This window comes from Amblyomma mixtum, chromosome 6 (genome assembly GCF_055824585.1).
Source record: "Amblyomma mixtum isolate Tamu chromosome 6, ASM5582458v1, whole genome shotgun sequence".
In the NCBI taxonomy this organism is placed as follows: Eukaryota; Metazoa; Arthropoda; class Arachnida; order Ixodida; family Ixodidae; genus Amblyomma; species Amblyomma mixtum.
This window is the reverse complement of record NC_143017.1, coordinates 116,380,043-116,398,998: the sequence shown is the minus strand read 5'-3', so window position 1 is coordinate 116,398,998 and position 18,956 is coordinate 116,380,043.

Below are 18,956 nucleotides of genomic sequence, written 5' to 3'. Positions count from 1 at the left end.
AAAGAAAAAGGAATGATTTTTGCGCACGGTTTCATAGATCTGCTAATAAAGATTTTTTTCCTTAGAAACAGTAGTGTAGTACATGAGTCAGCTGATTTACATTTCAAAAATTATCCATCCTGGCTACTTAAAAACAGTGAATGCGATCGACTTTCCATAACTTAACTCGTCAAAGTTCAAGAAACCAGAAATAAGGAATTTTACTTGTTCAGGTGTTGCGAACATATTTCTGCTAAAACTTCAATGATCTTCAATATTTTTTTAAATATTTCATTTATGTGTGAGTACCAGTTTAAATGAACACAGAACTGAACCTATAGTGTTTTATAAATTCTATTATATGAATGAAAGAAGTAATATTCCTTAAAAGCGTGCAAGTTAATGCACTTACGGAGAGTGCGCTTCGGGACCTCGAATAATACTTTAGTCTGCGCGGTGCTAAATGCGAAAACACAGTGCACCCGTAGTAAAAATGGTAGCAACACAAAATGAACGGAAATTTTGAAAACGTAAATGAAAGAGGAAAAACGTCTCAAGAACATTTTGTTTGGCGTGGCTGAAGAAATGACAGCAAACTTAAACAACTCTCTAGCAATGATAGAGGAAAAATTTGTATATTATTAAGGTATTGATAGTCAAGATCATCCAAGACGAGCTTTTAACCTATCCAGAATTCTGAATAGCAACATGGCGGTGTGCAGTTGCAGAGGGACATGAAGCAGCGATAAAGGAGTTCGGGATGGTCGGAACTGCCGATGACTCCCCATAGAGTTTCACTACACAACAGGCGTGGTCAGTACATGTTCACTCCACCAGTTGGCTCACAAACACAAACATGAACCGAAAGAAAATGGTTCCCGTCGCATCCCGCCTGTAGATATGAGTTGCGGTCGTGATTATTATTTCTCGTTTCTCTGTTGTGTTTCGCTTCGTGATAAAACATAGATTCTTCAAAGCTGTTGAAGAGCTAAAATAAGAATTTGTAATTTTTTTATACGCAACTTTTTCTACCTTTGAAACCGCTGCCGGCGAGGCTACGTACTCGGCCAGCAAAGTGTGTTTCGCGCACGTGCTCCAACTTGAGTGCACTCTTCTGGAAGTGACACTGACTAAGCCTCACAAGAAAACGGCCCGAAATACGGGGACAAAAGAGAAACATAGACGACAGGACCAGCGCCAGCGTCGTGTATTTATCTCTTTTGTCCCTGTACTTCGCGCTGTTTTCTTTGTGAATCATGAACCAACTAGCCCAAAGTAGAGTTCATCGTAAGTGCACTTAAGTTGTCCGCTGGATAGGATTATAACATTAGCTATTTTGGCTATAGCGGCAGTTTTAGTACCGCTTTTATTTTCGCGGTGTTTACAACTCAACCATTTTGTTTGATCCAATCTAGAATGTTTTTAAGACTTCATTAGGAGGCTTTTCGACGTCTTCTGCTATTTTTTTATATGAAGAGCAGTATGGTGTCATGAGCACACCCTTATAAAAATTTCTATAGACAGTCCATAGACTGTCTATAGACTTTAGTCTATGAAGTCTATAGACTGTCTATAGACAAATCCTTTAGACTGGTCTATAGACAGTCTATAGATTTATGGCCATACACTTTTAGTAGACTTTTGTCTATAGACAGTCTATAGACAATGTCTACTGAAAGTCTATAGGTCTATAGGAAGTCTATAGACACAGGTCTATAGACAGTCTATAGACGATCTATAGACTTATGGTCATGCATTTCCTATAGAGCTGTCTATAGACCGTCTATAGACACTTGTCTATAGACGGACTATAGACGACCTATAGACTTATGGCCGTAGACTTCCTGTAGATTACTGTCTATAGACAGTCTACAGACAAAAGTCCACTGGTCCAGTAGACATATGTCTATAGACTGTCTATAGACATTCCATAGGTGTGTGGCCTGGCAGTGCTATAGACCTTTGTCTATAGACAGTCTATAGACCCCTGTCTACTAAACTATTAGTAGACCATTATCTATAGACTGCCTATAGACTGTCCACAATCATTGAAAAAGGTCACCAGACAGAGTTCACACATGAAACAATCAATATACTTACAAATTTAGTTTATTTCCAAGCTATCCAGGCTGGGAATATGCAATACATGCACCATAAGAATGCACCACAGTAACATAAAAGTTGAAAGTAACAGTCCGGCTAGTTTCCTCAGAAGCATTCTTGTGGCCTGTTGTCTGCTGTAAATCATCCGCGGGCACGTTCACCTGTACAGCACAAAGGAAAAAAATAATATAAGAGGAACTGAAAAAAAAAATTCCCATTCCATTTCTACACATGTGCTTTACAATGCAAGGCATATCCTGACTATGCCATTCTAGAAAGGCAATCTTGATCTTTTGGTTTGGTTTTATGGGGTTCAAAGACCCAAGGCGACACAGGCTACGAGACGCTAAAGTGAAAGGCTGGGGAATAATTTCGGTCACCTGTGCAGAGTGCACAGGCCTTTACCATTTTGCCTCTATTAAAATGCGACCGCCTAGGCCGGAATCGAACCTGCATCTTTCAGGTCGCCATACGAACATGATAGCCACTGAGCTATCACGCCGGCTCAATCATTTCAGTAAATACACGCCAGATTATAAGTGTCGTCATAAAACATTGTAACAAAGACCCCTAATCTCTGGAGCACTCTACTCTGAATCCAGTACTGATATTGATTTCTGTATTGCAATACTGTTACAGCCAATACTGATCTCTTTATGGCAATCCTTTTACACTATTTGTAACAGAAGACTTCGAACAATTGTGCCACATATCTGCATTGACTCGCAAGGGGCTGTTAAGAATGCCACCTCCATAAAATACAGACTCAGTGCACCTTACAGAGGGATCTAAAAAGGAGAATATTGCAGCATTTATTCTTATAACCGCTATAGAAGAAGCGCTTCAGATTCACCCTGCGTGAATTAAGCCTGGTACACCCGGCCAAATTTTTAACTGGCTCGGGTGTTGCATCGTTAAATGCACCTTGTAAAAAAGGTGCCCTTCGGCTACACTGCTGGCATATTCATGCTGTAATTTAACGAGTGAAATGTCATTTCGTGGTTCCTTTTTGTTCATATAATGTTTGAGTGCAGTACTTGCGTGTTTAGATCAACGTTATCAGAAACATTCGTCTGCCACTACGAGCAGCTGAAACAAGCGGCATACGCTGCAATGGATCTTGTCCATATGGCCTCATCCTCTGGATAAAGCATAGAGTTTCTTACTATTACCTAGAGGGAAAGCTGGCAAGCCGTCTATGGGAGTTTGCATGGAGACCCCACGTGACCACCTCAGCCACCATGGGCGCTCAAAGCATCATGGGGCGGTGAGCTACTTGTTGCGGAACTGCAACTTTTGGCCAAAAAATAATAGAAAAATTAAGCTGTTTGATAACTACAAACGTCCTAACATTCAATATCTTGTCTAATGATTGCAACAAACGAGCAGAAAAGTATTTAAGTGCAAAGTTTGCCTAAAATAAGAGATGACTAGCTTTCCTATTGGCCAAGTGATGAACACTAAAAAAACTAATATTTCGTAGTTAACAGGCGCACTTTTAAAAGTAAATATGTTTTCAAAAAAAAATGTCGTTGTTTAGATACTTTAAGAGGTTTTTTAATGGCATTTCGGAAGAGTAAAACCTTTTATTGGCGTCGTGTGTCGTCGAGTTTTCACTACTATGGCTTTTGCACACTGCGCTCGCGCGAAAGTCGTCTGCGCACACACAAACAGCGTTTTCGGAATGAAACATCTCAGTAAAGCCACTCCGTGTTCCCAAAAAAATACAACTGTTCCGCAACAAGTAGCTCACCGCCCCATGATGCTTTGGGCGTCCATGGCGGCTGAAGTGCAGCGCCGCCAGCTTTCCCTCTAGGTAATAGTAAGAAACTCTATGGGGTAAAGTACCACTTCTTTCATGGCGGACAAGTCGTTTACCCAGATTAGTGCAAATGCGCCACCATAACCATTGCTGCGTATTCCGCTTGTTTCGTCTCTTCGTAGCGGCAGACGATGAATATTTCTGATAACTTTGATCTAAACATGCAAGTACTCCACTCAAACATTATATTAACAAAAAGAAACTATGAAATGCCATCTCACGCATCAAATTACAACATGAATATGCCAGCAGTGTAGACAAAAGGCACCTTTTTACAGGTGCATTTAGCGATGCAACACCTAAGCCAGTTAAAGATTTGGCCGAGTGTACGTAAGCCGATACTCAAACGGGCACAAGCTATACAAAACCAGCAGGCAGAAGCAACCAGTTCACCACAGATTTGCGCCTATAACTTGAAGCACAAAGACGGAACAGCATACTTGTACATCTGCGCGCGCTCTTAGAAACAAGCGGGTTGCAGCGCTTCCATGCCGCGCTCATTATTCAGAAAACTAATACAGCACACAGAGGCTGCAGCTGCGCCGTTTCAAAAGCAGTCGCGAGGTTGAGACAGCAAATTACTGTCACGATAAAATACCGCCTGAAATTCACTTAGTTTTTCCTTCAAGTGCAACTCCAACAGCGCAGTAAAGAGGTGTGTTTCTTGCATGGAGGCAGCCTAACCCAACGCTGCTAGAAAAATCAGCGAAAGTATTTAACGTGCTCAAAGTAGGAAGTATTTCAATGAAACAATTAACGCCTTCAACAGGCGCAGCTATAATAACACGACAGCTTAATTTAATTTTAGGTGCAAATAAGCGGCGAGTTACATCGGCGCTTTCGAAACGTAGCAGTCTGAAATCAGAAACACATCCTTTGCCTCCCGCGCAAACGGTATTCGAGAAATCTGTGCACGCGCGAGCGGCATTCATGAACGATCCACTCGGAACGAAATGTAAGCCACCTCTTGTCGAGCCGACCTTCACCCAGCTTTCAAAATGAAGTGCCCGCAAGCCAGCGGCGGCGGCCAACGGCTCTGATGACAGACACGGACGAATCCATACGTGTGCAACGAAGGGGAGGTGGGATGGAGCTCGTGAGTTCTTCGCGGTGTTTGAGCACGCCGACCATTCGCGCCGGCAACGAATTTTATTCACCCATCACACTACAAGCATTCCTCCAGCGCCGCTTGAATACAACTTTGACAAACGTCTCGCGCTCAGTCTATAACGTTACAAGACACCTTTGCTGAAACGTCGGCGTCCACGACGCGCACCGAGCGAGCGTCCATACGTAGCAAGCAATGCACACCTCAAAAAGAACAGCACTCCATGGTCCAGAAGGCGATAACACAAAGATAAGAAAATAAATGTAATCCACCACTGAACGAGACTGTATGTAAGAACGTTTTCGGAGGTGCAAAGTAAATTGAGCTCACAGGGCGCTAACTAACACACAGTTCCATTTCGGCCGTCATTCACAGGCTAAACGACATTTCTGGCCGCGCATATGCCTTGAAACACGAAAAATCTAGTAGACAGCTCGCGAGAAGCGGCTTATCATCAAGGGCATCGCACAGACTGCCTTTCCGCGCGTTTTAAAGACAGCGGGACAGAGATAAGCGGCATTAGTCGAGAACCCGATGGCTTCCGCCTTAGAAACGAAGATAGGACGTTTGTAACTGCGCACATAATCTGTTCTGCACACACAGCTCTGCTTAGAGTGGTTTAGGAGACCAAAATGAATAAAATATAAACGTGTAGACTTACCGTAAGCGGACGATGAAGCTGGATTTTGAAGAAAGCGTAATCTGCGAAAAACACGCTAACGCCATTGATGCAGCCACGCACAGTGTTGTTTGCAGCCCGAATGATTTTCCGCCATCTCGCGGTAAAATGGGTAAAACGTGAAACAGAAACCCATTTCACGGTCGTATCTTTATCGCTCGCACTCTTGCCGTGTGCAGCTTGATCTGATATCCAAGACCACAGAAGGCAATTGGTTTATAAGCTTAAATTCTTCGCTTACCCTCTAAAAATCTTATTGTTTTCGTTAAAACAGAACCGAAATCTAACTTCTTGTCAGTATACGCGCCGCATCTCCCACCGAATAGTATGTGGTACAATTCTCAAATAATAATTATAAGGTTGCATAGCATAACCTCTTTTTTGCGTGTGTTCGTGTTTAGAAAACTGATATGCGCCACATCAGCGTGTCATCGGCTCCCAAGCAACAGGTGCAAGGGTAGGAACGAAAAAATACTGGCTTTGTGATTGTTGCGTCGCAGCACTTATTCACGTGAATACAAACTGCAAAGGTAGAAATGGCAGATGTTAATCGCACAGAGGACCAGGCTCTTTGAGATTAATCTAAAGTGTTTCTAAGGGATGGGCGCTTCCTTGAATTCTTACACCCGTATTTTCCCCTTCATTTTCAGGACGTTTTAAAGAGAAATGTTGAACTTTTGATGAAATGTGTCTGATTTCAGCGCGTTGGAGAGTAACGATCGAAAGATGGAATGGAATTGTGTAGAGCGATTCCTTTAAGGGACAGCGTATTCGTTCGATGTAGTACAGTTTGCGGGCGCCTTTACTTCAAGAACGACTGCCTTGCCTCGGCTTACTTGTTAGCATTAATACCTAATTGTATTGACAATATACGTCACGGTATAACGAAAAGGAGCTTGTCAATGCTCCTGAAAACAATATACAGGAGGGTGTTGTAATGGCCTTACGCAATACTTTTTAATTTCCGTACTAGCGAAGGAGGTGGGGGACTCCCGACATAGTTGCGGTCACTAGATGCAGGTCCCCTCAACATGCAGTGCAAAAATGAATTGACATTGTTCTGGACTTAGTCGAAAGTCAGTGTATCGAACATTGTTAGATAAAATTGCGATTGTTATAGACTGGTCTATAGGCAGTAGACTATCTATAGTGTACAGTCTATAGACGAAAGGAAATTGAGGTAGTTGTAGACTGTAGTCTATAGAGAGTCTATAGACCGTCTATAGACAAAAGGAAATTGAAGCAGCTATAGACCTTGGTCTATAGAGAGTCTATAGACCGTCTATAGACGAAAGGATATTGTGGCAGCTATAGACCTTAGTCTATAGACCGTCTATAGACGAAAGGAAACTGAAGCAGTTATAGACTTTAGTCTATAGACAGTCTATAGACAAAAGGAAATTGAGCCAGCTATAGACCTTAGTCTATAGCGAGTCTATAGACCGTCTATAGACGAAAGGAAATTGAAGCAATTATAGACTTTAGTCTATAGACAGTCTATAGACAAAAGGAAATTGAGGCGGCTATAGACCTTAGTCTATAGCGAGTCTATAGACCGTCTATAGACGAAAGGAAAATGAAGCAATTATAGACTTTAGTCTATAGACAGTCTATAGACAAAAGGAAATTGAGGCGGCTATAGACCTTAGGCTATAGCGAGTCTATAGACCGTCTATAGACGAAAGGAAATGGAGGTCGTTATAGACTTCACTCTATAGCGAGTCTATAGACCGTCTATAGACAAAAGGAAATTGAGCCAGCTATAGACTTTAGTCTATAAAGTGTCTATAGACAGTCTATAGACAAAAGGAAATTTGAGCCAGCTATAGACTTTAGTCTATAAAGTGTCTATAGACAGTCTATAGACAAAGGGAAATTGAGGCAGCTATAGACCTTAGTCTATAGAGAGTCTATGGACAGTCTATAGACGAAAGGAAATTGATGCAGCTATAGACCTTAGTCTATAGAGGGTCTATAGACAGTCTATAGACGAAAGGAAATTGAGGCGGCTATAGACCTTAGTCTATAGAGAGTCTATAGACTGTCTATAGACAAAAGGAAAAGTCTATAGGATGGCTATAGAGTCTATAAAAAGTCTATAGAAAGTCTATAGACCATTTTTATAAGGGCAGCTTAGGATCACGTTTTTCGTATCACTGTTATATACAGAGGACAACATTGGTCCCAAAATACTCCCCTGTGGTACACATATACTAACGGGTTTCAGCTGAGAGGAATGTTAGTGCACTGAAAAATACGACTTGCGATTGCGTAACTAAGATGTCGTCAGGTCATAAAAATTCCATGTACGCCATATCAAAAAAATTCGTGAATCAATATAGCTTAGCCGTGTGTATCAGATGCAGTCGACAGATCAATGTAAATTCCTTATCTTGCCAGATGTTTCCCAAAATTGTCCATAACTACTTTTGCTTTATTACCTGACTTTCAGTTTAATATTTTTCTTCGGAAACTGGGTTGGAAGCTATTTAGCACTGAAAATTCAGCAAAAAGTTCGTCAGTCTGGCGTGTATATGTTTTCAAATGGCTTAGAAAAAATCGGGAGCATTCAAAAAGACCTGTTGTTCATTTTTGTCGCTACCTTTATATGTTGCTCTTATTTTAGGAATTTTAATTTTTTATTATTATTCTTGTCGATAATACGCAGTTAAATATGTATGTGAAAGATGATAGTATGCAGTCGGCTGCGTACTTACATGGTTTAAGTAGCAAGTCTTCTGCGTCGCAAGGAACACAATTGTTCAGGTTCAAAAGCGTGGACTCCACTTGGTGTACATCGTCCGGAGAAAGAAACAAAAGAGAATTTCTTTACGCTGATACGTGCGAGTAGAACTAATTTATACAGATGACATTAAAGAGGCTTCACAATATGAAAACGTTTCACAAGCATGAACAATTGTTTGCATTTCATTTTTATTGCGACCGCTGCAGAGCACGGAGTTGAGATTTTTCAATACTAAACCGAATAGATTTTTATCGCAACAGGACTCTGCGTGCTAACTGTTCGTGCAGGAGCTGGCGATACTAGAAATTCCTGTCAGCGTGCAGTACTTTTCTCTCGCAAAACACACAGAAGGTGGCATCGTTGGTCATAATCTGAAATGCTGGGCAGCAACAGAAGCGCTGAGAGTGTTAGGGACATAATGGATCAATCGGCGGAGGATATTGATATTTCGATGCTCTGTGTGCTGCGGCTATTCCCAACGAGGGGATCGATGGCTGCGCCGGCATATGTGGAAAACACCTCAACCCAGTGCCCTTGCAGTTGCATTCCGCTGCTTCTCAAGCGACGAGCGGTGGTGTTGCGGTAGATTCGTCCTCGCTTACTAATCCGCATTTGTCTTTCGACGCCCTGTGCGCGGCCGCTGTTGGCAACAGTATAGAGCTTAGAAGGCAGCTGGTACTTTTCAGCCATTTATATTCGATCTGTCGTGCGTCCTCGACACCGCTGCTCATGATTTTTTTTTTCAGTTTGATTGATTTTTTTTTCAGTAAAATTTCCTACAAGAGCCTGCTGCGAACGAACGGCCTAACTTTGATTGCAATCTGTGAGCACCACATGTTCCTGAACGAGCGCAGAAAAAAAGCACCACACAGAGAAAATAACAGTAGTCCGTCGTAATCACCTTAGGATAGAGCTCACACCGACGCTCAACGCGTCCAACTTTTAGTTTCTTCCTAGGTGTTTTTGTCCTTCATCCTTAGATGAGGCAATCTCAATGCACAGACCATTGTTTATATTTGAAACTTTTATTAAAAGCCCAGACATCTAGAGGTGAATTCACCTCAGCAGATGCATAACATGTTTACATGAATTCTTCAACCCACTGAATGCTGCAATGTCACTAGGCATCGAAATGGTAAGCTATCAGGAATATGAAGACGAAGTGATGGGATCTTTCTACATGACCCGTGCTATCTGATGCGCTGTTTTAATGAGCAGAAAACTTTTATATAGAAAGCTCTTCATCTCAGAGATTTTTAAAGACCTTAGCCAGTTAACTGTGACGTATATTTTTTTATCCTTTTATAATAATTCACTTATGCATGACTTGAAGTTCTTTATAAGCCTCTTTCTTTCTCAGAGAGTATTACTTCACAAGAGAAACTGAACGAAAAAAAAGTTAACTGAATCTTTAACAAATGGGAAATTTTCTGTCAAAGCCACAATTCTCGGAAACGATATATACGTATATGTACTTCAGCGCCGGCTTGAAGAAATCGTAAAATAAAAGCAAATAAAAAAATCTCGCTGTGGAGCCTGATTTGAGGTTTGCGTGCTGGGAGGTCCGCTCTATTGATCCCTGTGGAGAGTAGGTCTGCACTTTCTATGCGGCTTGTTGCATGCACGTGGACTGTGACAATGCAGGCACGGTGGAGGTTGTTTTTGGTTTCCCGGCCAATTTTGTAAACGTTCGCAAAACTGTACTCACAATTTTTTCCCTAAGCGGTGCGCAGCATCATTCTTGCTTTTCTCTTATTTCGGAAGGCAAGTATAATGAAGACGGATCCTTAGGCCGTTTTTTTATACAAAACGTGCAATTTGATGCACGCTTTTTATAGAGTTAGTGTTATCCAATAACCATTTTAGTTTCTGTTATTTAGAACCAGATTGAAGCTCTCCATAGGAACGATAATGTAAATGCAAATGGACTAAATGAAATGTTGTCAGGGTGGAACTAGCGGAACACAGACGCAGGACAAGAAAAAGGAGGTACACACACCACACCGCTGGACTTGCAACTGATTTATTTCCAAGAAAGCCACCACATTTAAATGTTTCTCTGCGCAAGCGCAGGTAAATTTTATCTTAATACAGTTGTTCCCATCGTCCAGAGTGTGCGCTTGCGCAGGGAAACATTTAAATGTGGTGGCTTTCTAGGAAATAAATCAGTTGCAAGTCCAGCGGTGTGGTGTGTGTACCTCCTTTTTCTTGTCTTGCGTCTGTGTTCCGCTGGTTCCACCCTGACAACATTATGAACCAACTAGCCCAGCAATTTACGCTCCTGAACTAAATGAAACTACTAGGAAATTAAGCGCATTGCACGTTCGGTATCCATTTGTATGGCGATTGTGGCTATTTAAATTTACTCGCAGCTTTTAAAGGTGCACTGAAGAGGAATCTGAACTTGTCTTTTTGCCGCGGGAACTCAATCTGCACGTTCCAAGCATTCTTAGAAACCGCAACTTATTGCCCTGTGTGGCCAATTTCCCTAATTAAATCGAATTAACGTCCGGCTCCCGCCCTTTTTTTTTTTAATTCTGCCTCGTACGGTGGGCGGAGTTGACCAACGCGTGGAGTGCCTTTCACCAAGTCCCGTGGCGGCTTCCCGCTCTGCCATCGCCGGAGTAATACGTAGTAGTCCGTAGTAGCAAATAGTCCGCGCGTGTTTTTATTTCTGCGGGCTTATTTTGCGGCTATATTACCTGCGAATGAAACTATTTATTCATAGAAACCTAAAAAACAAAATAAAGCGAAAGCAAAGCCTCCACGAAGCTGGCTGAAAGGAACTTCACGCGTTGGTCGACTCCGCCCATCGTACGAGGCAGAATTAAAAAAAAAAGGCGGGAGCCGGACGTTAATTCGATTTAATTTAGGGAAATCGGCCATACAGGGCAATAAGTTGCAGCTTCTAAGAATGCTAGGAATGTGTAGATCGAGTTCCCGCGGCAAAAAGACAAGTTCAGAATCCTCTTCAGTGCAGCTTTTAGAGTTCGTTATTAGTTTTACTGGCGTTGGGCGATGTAACCGCCACAGAGAGAGAAGAGCGAGACGGAGGGTAAAAAGCGAGGGAAGGGAGAAACGGGTGCGCAAAGTGGAGTGGGCCGCCGCGGTGGCTGAGTGGTTATGGCGCTCGGCTGCTGACCCGAAGGACGCAGGTTCGATCACGGCCCGCGGCGGTCGAATTTCGATGGAGGCAAAATTCTAGAGGCCCGTGTATTGTGCGATGTCAGCGCATGTTAAAGAACCCCAGGTGGTTGAAATTTCAGGAGCCCTTCACTACGGCGTCCCTCATAGCCTGATTCGCGTTGGAACGTTAATCTCCCATAAATCCATGAATCCATAAAGTGGAGTGGCTCCAATAGGACAGCAAATATTAATGCGATACGGACCTAACGCAAAAAAAAAAACAGCGTGCAGCGTTAGAGGTTAAATACCTGTCCATTCTGTTGAACTTGCGGCGTGACTGCGCCGAACATAAACAGAAAATATGACGACCAACGTGAGACTGTGCACTCTTGTGCACTTCGGTTATTGTTCATCAATGACAGGACTTTCGATGTGTAAGACGTCCGGCCGCTTGAACGGCACGAATCCCGCTGCATGCTAAACTACTGAATTTTTTAGCGCCCGGTGTTTTTCCAGCGGAGCTGTTTATGGGCCGTTCAATAGGATCAGTGGCGGACGTCGTTGAGGCCTCGAAGAGAGTGAAAGCGGAGGAGGAGGTGAGAGGGAGAGATGAGGAAAGATGAAGAGCCTTCGGGCCCTGAGGGTATTCAAATAAAATTAATAAATAAATAAAAAATTCGCTGTGGCTTAGCTTGGTTAAGCCCGGTAATTGCGAAAGCAATATCCGTAGCTACGCTATGGTTCAGCTGGTAGTGTAGCTGGTGGTGGTGCTTGTGGTTAGACTTGTGGTGATGCATCGGTTATACAATCCAATCCAATCCAATCCGTTCCATTCCATTCCATACCAATTCAATCCGCTCCACTCCAATCCAATCCAATCCAATCCAATGTAATCTAATCTAATTTAATCTAATCCAATCCAATCCAATCCAATCCAATCCAATCCAGTCCAGTCCAATCTAATCTAATCCTATCTAATTCAATCTAATCCAATGTAATGCAATCAAGGTCAAGTGAAGGTCAATGGTGGTCACCGCCGCGGCACGGCAAAGGCGTGAAAGTGCAAGTAGTATTGCTTTCGCAATAAAAGGGTGAGGGGGAGTCGCTTAGATTAGATAGATGGCGCACTGCCAGCGGCACTCAGGGGTGCCGACTTGAACCCGTTCCGTGTGCGTGCGTCGTGCTTGGTGTCGGTGATGCAACGGAAACATACTGCACCGTTCGTCAAGCAGTATCTCCGATCAGCTGGGAGACAGTTCGTATTACTGCGTAAAGTATTATTCATTAATTTTGTTTTTTATGGTTCGTTGGGACGTAAGTACCTCACTTCCTTACCCCGCCTAGGAAGCAGCACTCGCATGGAAAAAGCTAACTATTCGAACACATAAAGAAACAATATTTTTTTTTTCATAAAAAGGACGGGCTGAGCAGTACTTTTTGGGCTACTGAATATTCTGAAGTTGAATGAAGTCTTCTTTATCTCTATCCCCAGAAATGGGCCTAAGGAAATGCCGTATTGCGGTATCTAAAGTGATTGAACAAATGGCGACGTCGTTCTCAGCTGTGTAGAAACATGACGGCAGCCGGACGATTGATCACCAGCGTGCGTGAAGTTTATTCCTTGCAGCAATGGTTTTTCGCATTCGTTTCGCTCTGTTCGATAACATATTACCATTTGCAAATCCAAGTACTTTTTGGGGGGCATGACTACATTGTAAGCAGCGAGATATGCAAGGCGGGTCAAAAATCTTTGCCGGACACAAAGGAACAAAACTAATTAGAAAAGACTAGCCATCATGGTGATCAGTAACTGCATGCGTGGCAATGCCGCTCATAGAAGAAACTATTTCGTGGTTTTAATTACTGTTACTGTGCAACTTTTTTCTTCCTAATTAAAACTGCGAGAACAAAACAAGGACACGAGGAAGAAAACAGCAACACACACAAGCGCGCACAAGCAAGTCCCGTGTTCTTAGCTACTGCTTGAGAAAGAAGACCGTCCCGCCGCAAGTGTTAGCCATCTTCGGCACACCGGAACCTTTTTGGGGTCACACCAGGCGGGTGAGCAAGGTTTTGAAATCGGAATGCTGGAGACAAGTCCGGTTCTACACTGACTGGCTGCGCGTTCTTGTTTACGAAGGAGCGGATCCTGGTGTTGCAAGTTAAAAACTGCGCTTTTGTGTGTTGCTGTTTTCTTCCTCGTGTCCTTGTTTTGTTCGCGCAGTTTTAATCATAAATGATTCAAACCAACTAGCCCGCCAGAAGATACTTTTGAAGTTTTTTCTCTTTGCTTAGTTATTTGGTCGAAGCCACCGTTATGAAGAGCTGTCACTCTGCCATGCAAGAGACGACGAGAGCTTCCTGGATGAATGCAGCAGAGCGCTACTGCTGCTCAATTGTTCGAGATGGTAGTAGGTGCTCTGGCCGCCTCATCCCGGAAGTTCGTTGTAACCTATAAATTAAGGTCGGCCGAGCGCAGCCATCAGACTCATTTGTGACGGCCGCCCTGAGCACTGACTGTTATGGCCACCGCCAATTTCAGTGTATTTTAGGCCATAGGTTTCCCGATGGACAGTCTTACTTTGGAGACCTTCACCTGTCTCCTTGCTATCTGACGGCTATCAGCATTACCTAACACAATGAACATAACTCGTACCCTACTATAGAGCTTACGTTTTCCTTGGGCATGACCGGAAAATTTTTTTCTAACATCAAATGTTACAAATGACACAAAAATTTAAGGACCATCAATTGGATTGATACGGAGAAAATCCGGTAGCATTTTTCTTTCTCTCGCTAATCTATGACAACTCTGATTATATTCCATTTCAATTTCTATTTCAGTCTTGATTCTATTCTAAGTCTCGTTCTATTCCAATTCTGACAAGATTCTGATTCTGATCGCTTCTTTCATTAATTTTTGCTGCATCAATTGGTTGTTTTCATAACAGCTGAGTCATTTTCAGTCCATCTTCTCCTTCCTCTCGCCCTATTAGTGGAGAGAGAGAGAGCTGATGGGCGGGAAGTAAAGAAATGAGGAGGGGGCGACGGTGGGAGAGGAGGATGGTTGGCAGGAGCCAGGTCTGGCCACCTACCAGGTGTGCCTAGAACGGCGGTTGCCAGGTTTTCTCTGCAACGAGGTTTCTGTGCTACCGCATAATTTTTTTTTCATTGTGCACTAGGATCTGTATTGTATATTGTCCGAGCGCGCTAAGAACACGATGAGCAGTTTTCGGTGTTTGAATTTGGAACGGAAGAGTTCAACGAGCACGTTCGGGCACGAGATTGCATAAGACCAAGAAACTAAATTAACAATATACACAACACGCAGTGCCATTCTTTGTCATTTTGAAAACGGGCATACTACAGAGTGGAACAATGCTAGAAAGCTAAAAACGGCAAGTTCCGGCAGTTTAACGCACCTACTCTAATCAGAGGTACTCAAGTGTGTATCGTCAGCAAACAACGGTAGCTGCTGAAAGTTCTGAACTTGTCGTGCTCTATTTGCACCGTGTTAGAATGGCTGGAAGTGCAGTGTGTGTACCCGAAATTGACGCCGTCTGCTTGGAGTTCCGGGGCCGTGAAACAAAGTACACCAGTTTCTTCGTGCCTGACGCGCTCTTTGAATTTCGGGCGGGCAGTGTACACTGCGGCGTGTGCCCTGCTCTGCTTTTCACGCAGGCGGCTAGAGCAAAATCTTACTTCCGTCAGAAATAAACAAACGCGTTAAACTTTCGGATAGCCCGCACTAGGCTGGGGCCGCTCAACTTGTAGAGCACTCGCTCGTAACGGCAGTGAAACTTTGTGCTACGAGCTATACCATGCTTCTAGAACTTAAATCAGTGCGCTAAAGCAATAGAAAACAAATTTAATAGAACTCTCTGTATCTAATAGCACCTCGTGAGGTCCACAGCTGTCACCATTTGGGAATGACGATACTTGCCCGTACTGTTTTGCGCCCTACGAAATATTTCCTCTCCGTCCGCTGCGCAAGCGCTCAACGGCGGCTGGAAGATCGCGATCGTTGTGCTGCCGCCGGTCTCTGCACGCAATGCAGATGAATGCGGCCCCCGCTAATCATTACCTGCCGCCTACGTGCGGGCTTGGCGCGTCCGCATTTGCCTCGCTCTGATGCGCTCAATCTCCCCGCACGCATAGCAGGTGCACCTTCCGCGAGGAAATTGATTCCGTGTCGTGTCGGCTCTATATCCGGCAACACTTACTCCCTGTGCCTGATCCCAATAAAAGTGTGCAGTGGTGGAGAAAGTTTACCTGTCAATAGCTAATAAGTACCGAAATAAAACATTTGTTCACACGTTAGACGAATTTGCGATAGTCTTCAGTTCTACACAGGTTAGTCAAGACATGCAACGATGATAGAGACAAAGCTAATAGCATGTCTGAACGCGCCAGCAACTTCCAGCATGTATACACAAGGCAAGTGGCGCGGACTCTAGCTTGGATGGCACTGCATGATTATAGTATAACAGAGTATGGTTACGGCGATGGCTGCCGAGCAGCGAAGCTTCCAGGAATTTGTTAATAATGGTAAGGCACCCCTGGTAATTGAAATGTTGGGTGGCATGCAACCTGGCTGAGAACCTAGTATGCATTCTCATAAGGCGTCGGTTATACCAGACACCCTGTTCACTTTATTGGCAATGGCTGATTCGTTCCTCGGTACAGCGCGTCACAGAACGTGTTGCTTCTGCGAAATCTAAGCGGGGGAGGATTCTTGAAATTTATTTATCCACGCACAGATGTTGTTCATGGCAGCATAGTCTAGGGAAAAATACACAAGACCAAACCAAACTCTCAAGGATGCTGCCTGATGCACCTTACATGTCCATGAATGTGTACAACAATGCAAAAAATATGGGAACACGTTTTTTGAACAAGTAAACATCATAGGTGTATTTACTTTCTTCGTATATTCATCCATTTGAATGTTTTTCGGTTTACGTGTTTTTGTGTCCAAAGGAGCCTTCAAATAAATTAAAGAATCCTTCTCCATTGCTCTTAGCGAGAGAAGACTAAGTTTGTCACAGCTTTTAGTCTAAGGTATCAATAACTTTGCTCTTGCCTAAAGCCAACATCAGCACAAAACTTTCTTGTCGGGCTTAATTAGCTATTACTTCTCATGATGATGATTATGAAATAAGAGAAAGCTTAATTAGCTCCGCGCTCTATGCAGAGCCTTGCTATTTACACTGTTCGGCAGCGGACAAGGTACAGTATTTAGTCTTGGGCCCTTATCACGAGCAAGACTTGACCGTATTTGTGACGGGAACAAACGTGTTGCAAGATTTGGTCCACGATATAAATTAAAATAAATCATTCTGTAGTGGTGTGCTTTGGATTTAACAGTAACAAATGAAGAAAAAGAAAGGGTTGATTGTGACATACCCATGTGGAAACCCACCTGTCGGGTGAGCTTGGCTGACTTTCTTTTCGAACAGGCTTTTTTCGAGCCCTGTCTTGCCATGAATAAAATCAGCCAGGAAAACGACGAAGAACGGCCTACCGTGGTCAGCACGCTGCGACTGGGAGAGCGCTGTCCACAGTTTTCTCCCTCGGATCGATGCCAGAACTGGTGCGTAATTTCATATCAGAAACAGCTGCCCAGTTTCGTGTTTTCAGCCTCATCATTACTTTTTTGTTGTTAATTTTTGCCTCTGTTTCTGAACACTCTTTTCTCCCCTGCCAAGCACCGGATGTGTTCGTACGTTTGGGTTCCTAATGCTTAGTACTGTGCTGAAGAAATCTACCAGTGCTGCGTAACAGCAGCACTCCTGAACTAGGTGTTACTAAATACAACGTAACTATTTCTCAGCACTTTCTTCGGTGTTCATTCAGTTTATTTTTGTCTGTATATGGTGCTCCATTATGAAAGTATTCTAAGCGCAGATCCCTTTTCACTCTTTTTTTTTTCCTTCTAATATCGAGGATAAGAACCCGTGCAGGCTGCGAAGCTCCTTCTCGGGCCTCACACAGGATCCTCCCAGAATATGTTTAAAACTCATATTGTTCTGTCGCCGGAGCCGGTGAAATAGAAACAGAGCGAAATTGGAGCCCGCGGTGTAATGGACGCAGCTACGAGGAAATAATTTGGGTGGAGCTATAGCCTGTGATGCTGTGAAACCGAAACTGAATGTGCCGTTCTGATACTGAAAGAAAATTGCATTTGGAAAAATTTACTGAAAAATGCACTGAGCCCAAAGCGTGACTCCAAATAAAAAATAATAATTGTCAGACGCGTGATCATGCAAAAAGGTGCAAAACTCGTTTTCTTTCTTTACACGGCAACGCTATTCCTTCTAAATGGAAAATCCCTCGAGTTAACCCTACCGATAAAAGCAGTGATATAAATGTTTTGTTCAACTACAGACCTATATCAACATGCACAGTGAGCAAACGTTTGGAACACAACACGCTGAAGCATATCATCACCTTTGTAGAAGCTAGTAATAATATACAGTAACCAACGTGGCTTTAGAAAAGGTGTATCCACGACAATACAACTAATTGAAGCAATAAGTTATTTTTCCCTCTCATTAGAAGATCGGAGACAGGAAGACGTGGTATTTTTAGGCCGATGTAAAGCTTTAGGTGGCTTTTAGCGTTCTAATCTTTCTATAATTTGCTCATACTTCTTGTTATAAATAGCACAACTAATTGGCTAAATGATTTTGTAGTGCCATTACCAGTATGTAACTATAGATGGCCAATTTTTCGACTTTTACCAGATGTCTTCTGATGTCCCTCAAGGTACAATTCTGGCTCCAATTGTATTTCTGATTTTAATAAATGACATCGTAACAAAATGCCGATCCAACTGCTCGAATGTTTGCAGAGTGCTGCATAAATAACGCCGAAGACTAATGAGTTCTGAACTATGTACTTGCGCATATATCAGCTTTGTGCCAGTCGTGGCAGATGGCCATTAACGTGATCAAAACAGTCTGCATGACTAGAACTAGAAAAAGAAGAGCATATACTTTTCCACTACGCTATCCAGAACTTCAAAGGAAAGAAAGTTGATGAATTTAAACATCTTGGCATGCTTACTACCGAAAACCTAAAACGGCCGAAACATGCCTGATATGTTACCAGCAAAGCCCTCTCTAACCATTATTCATTGAAACAGGCGTTCAAAGCTGCCTCCCCACATACAAATCAGCTTGTATATAGCTCACTTGTTCGACCGGTGCTCGAACATAACATAATATGTTCGTTCCTATATAAAAACGCACGCATAGTTAAAATATGCACATTCAGCGGAAAGCAACGAGATTTATTTGTAACAAATACGATCGTTGCAATTCACTTTTAGAGCTCCTCACTAAAGTACATTTATCCACGATTAGCAAGCGGGCTGAGATCTTACGCTTAA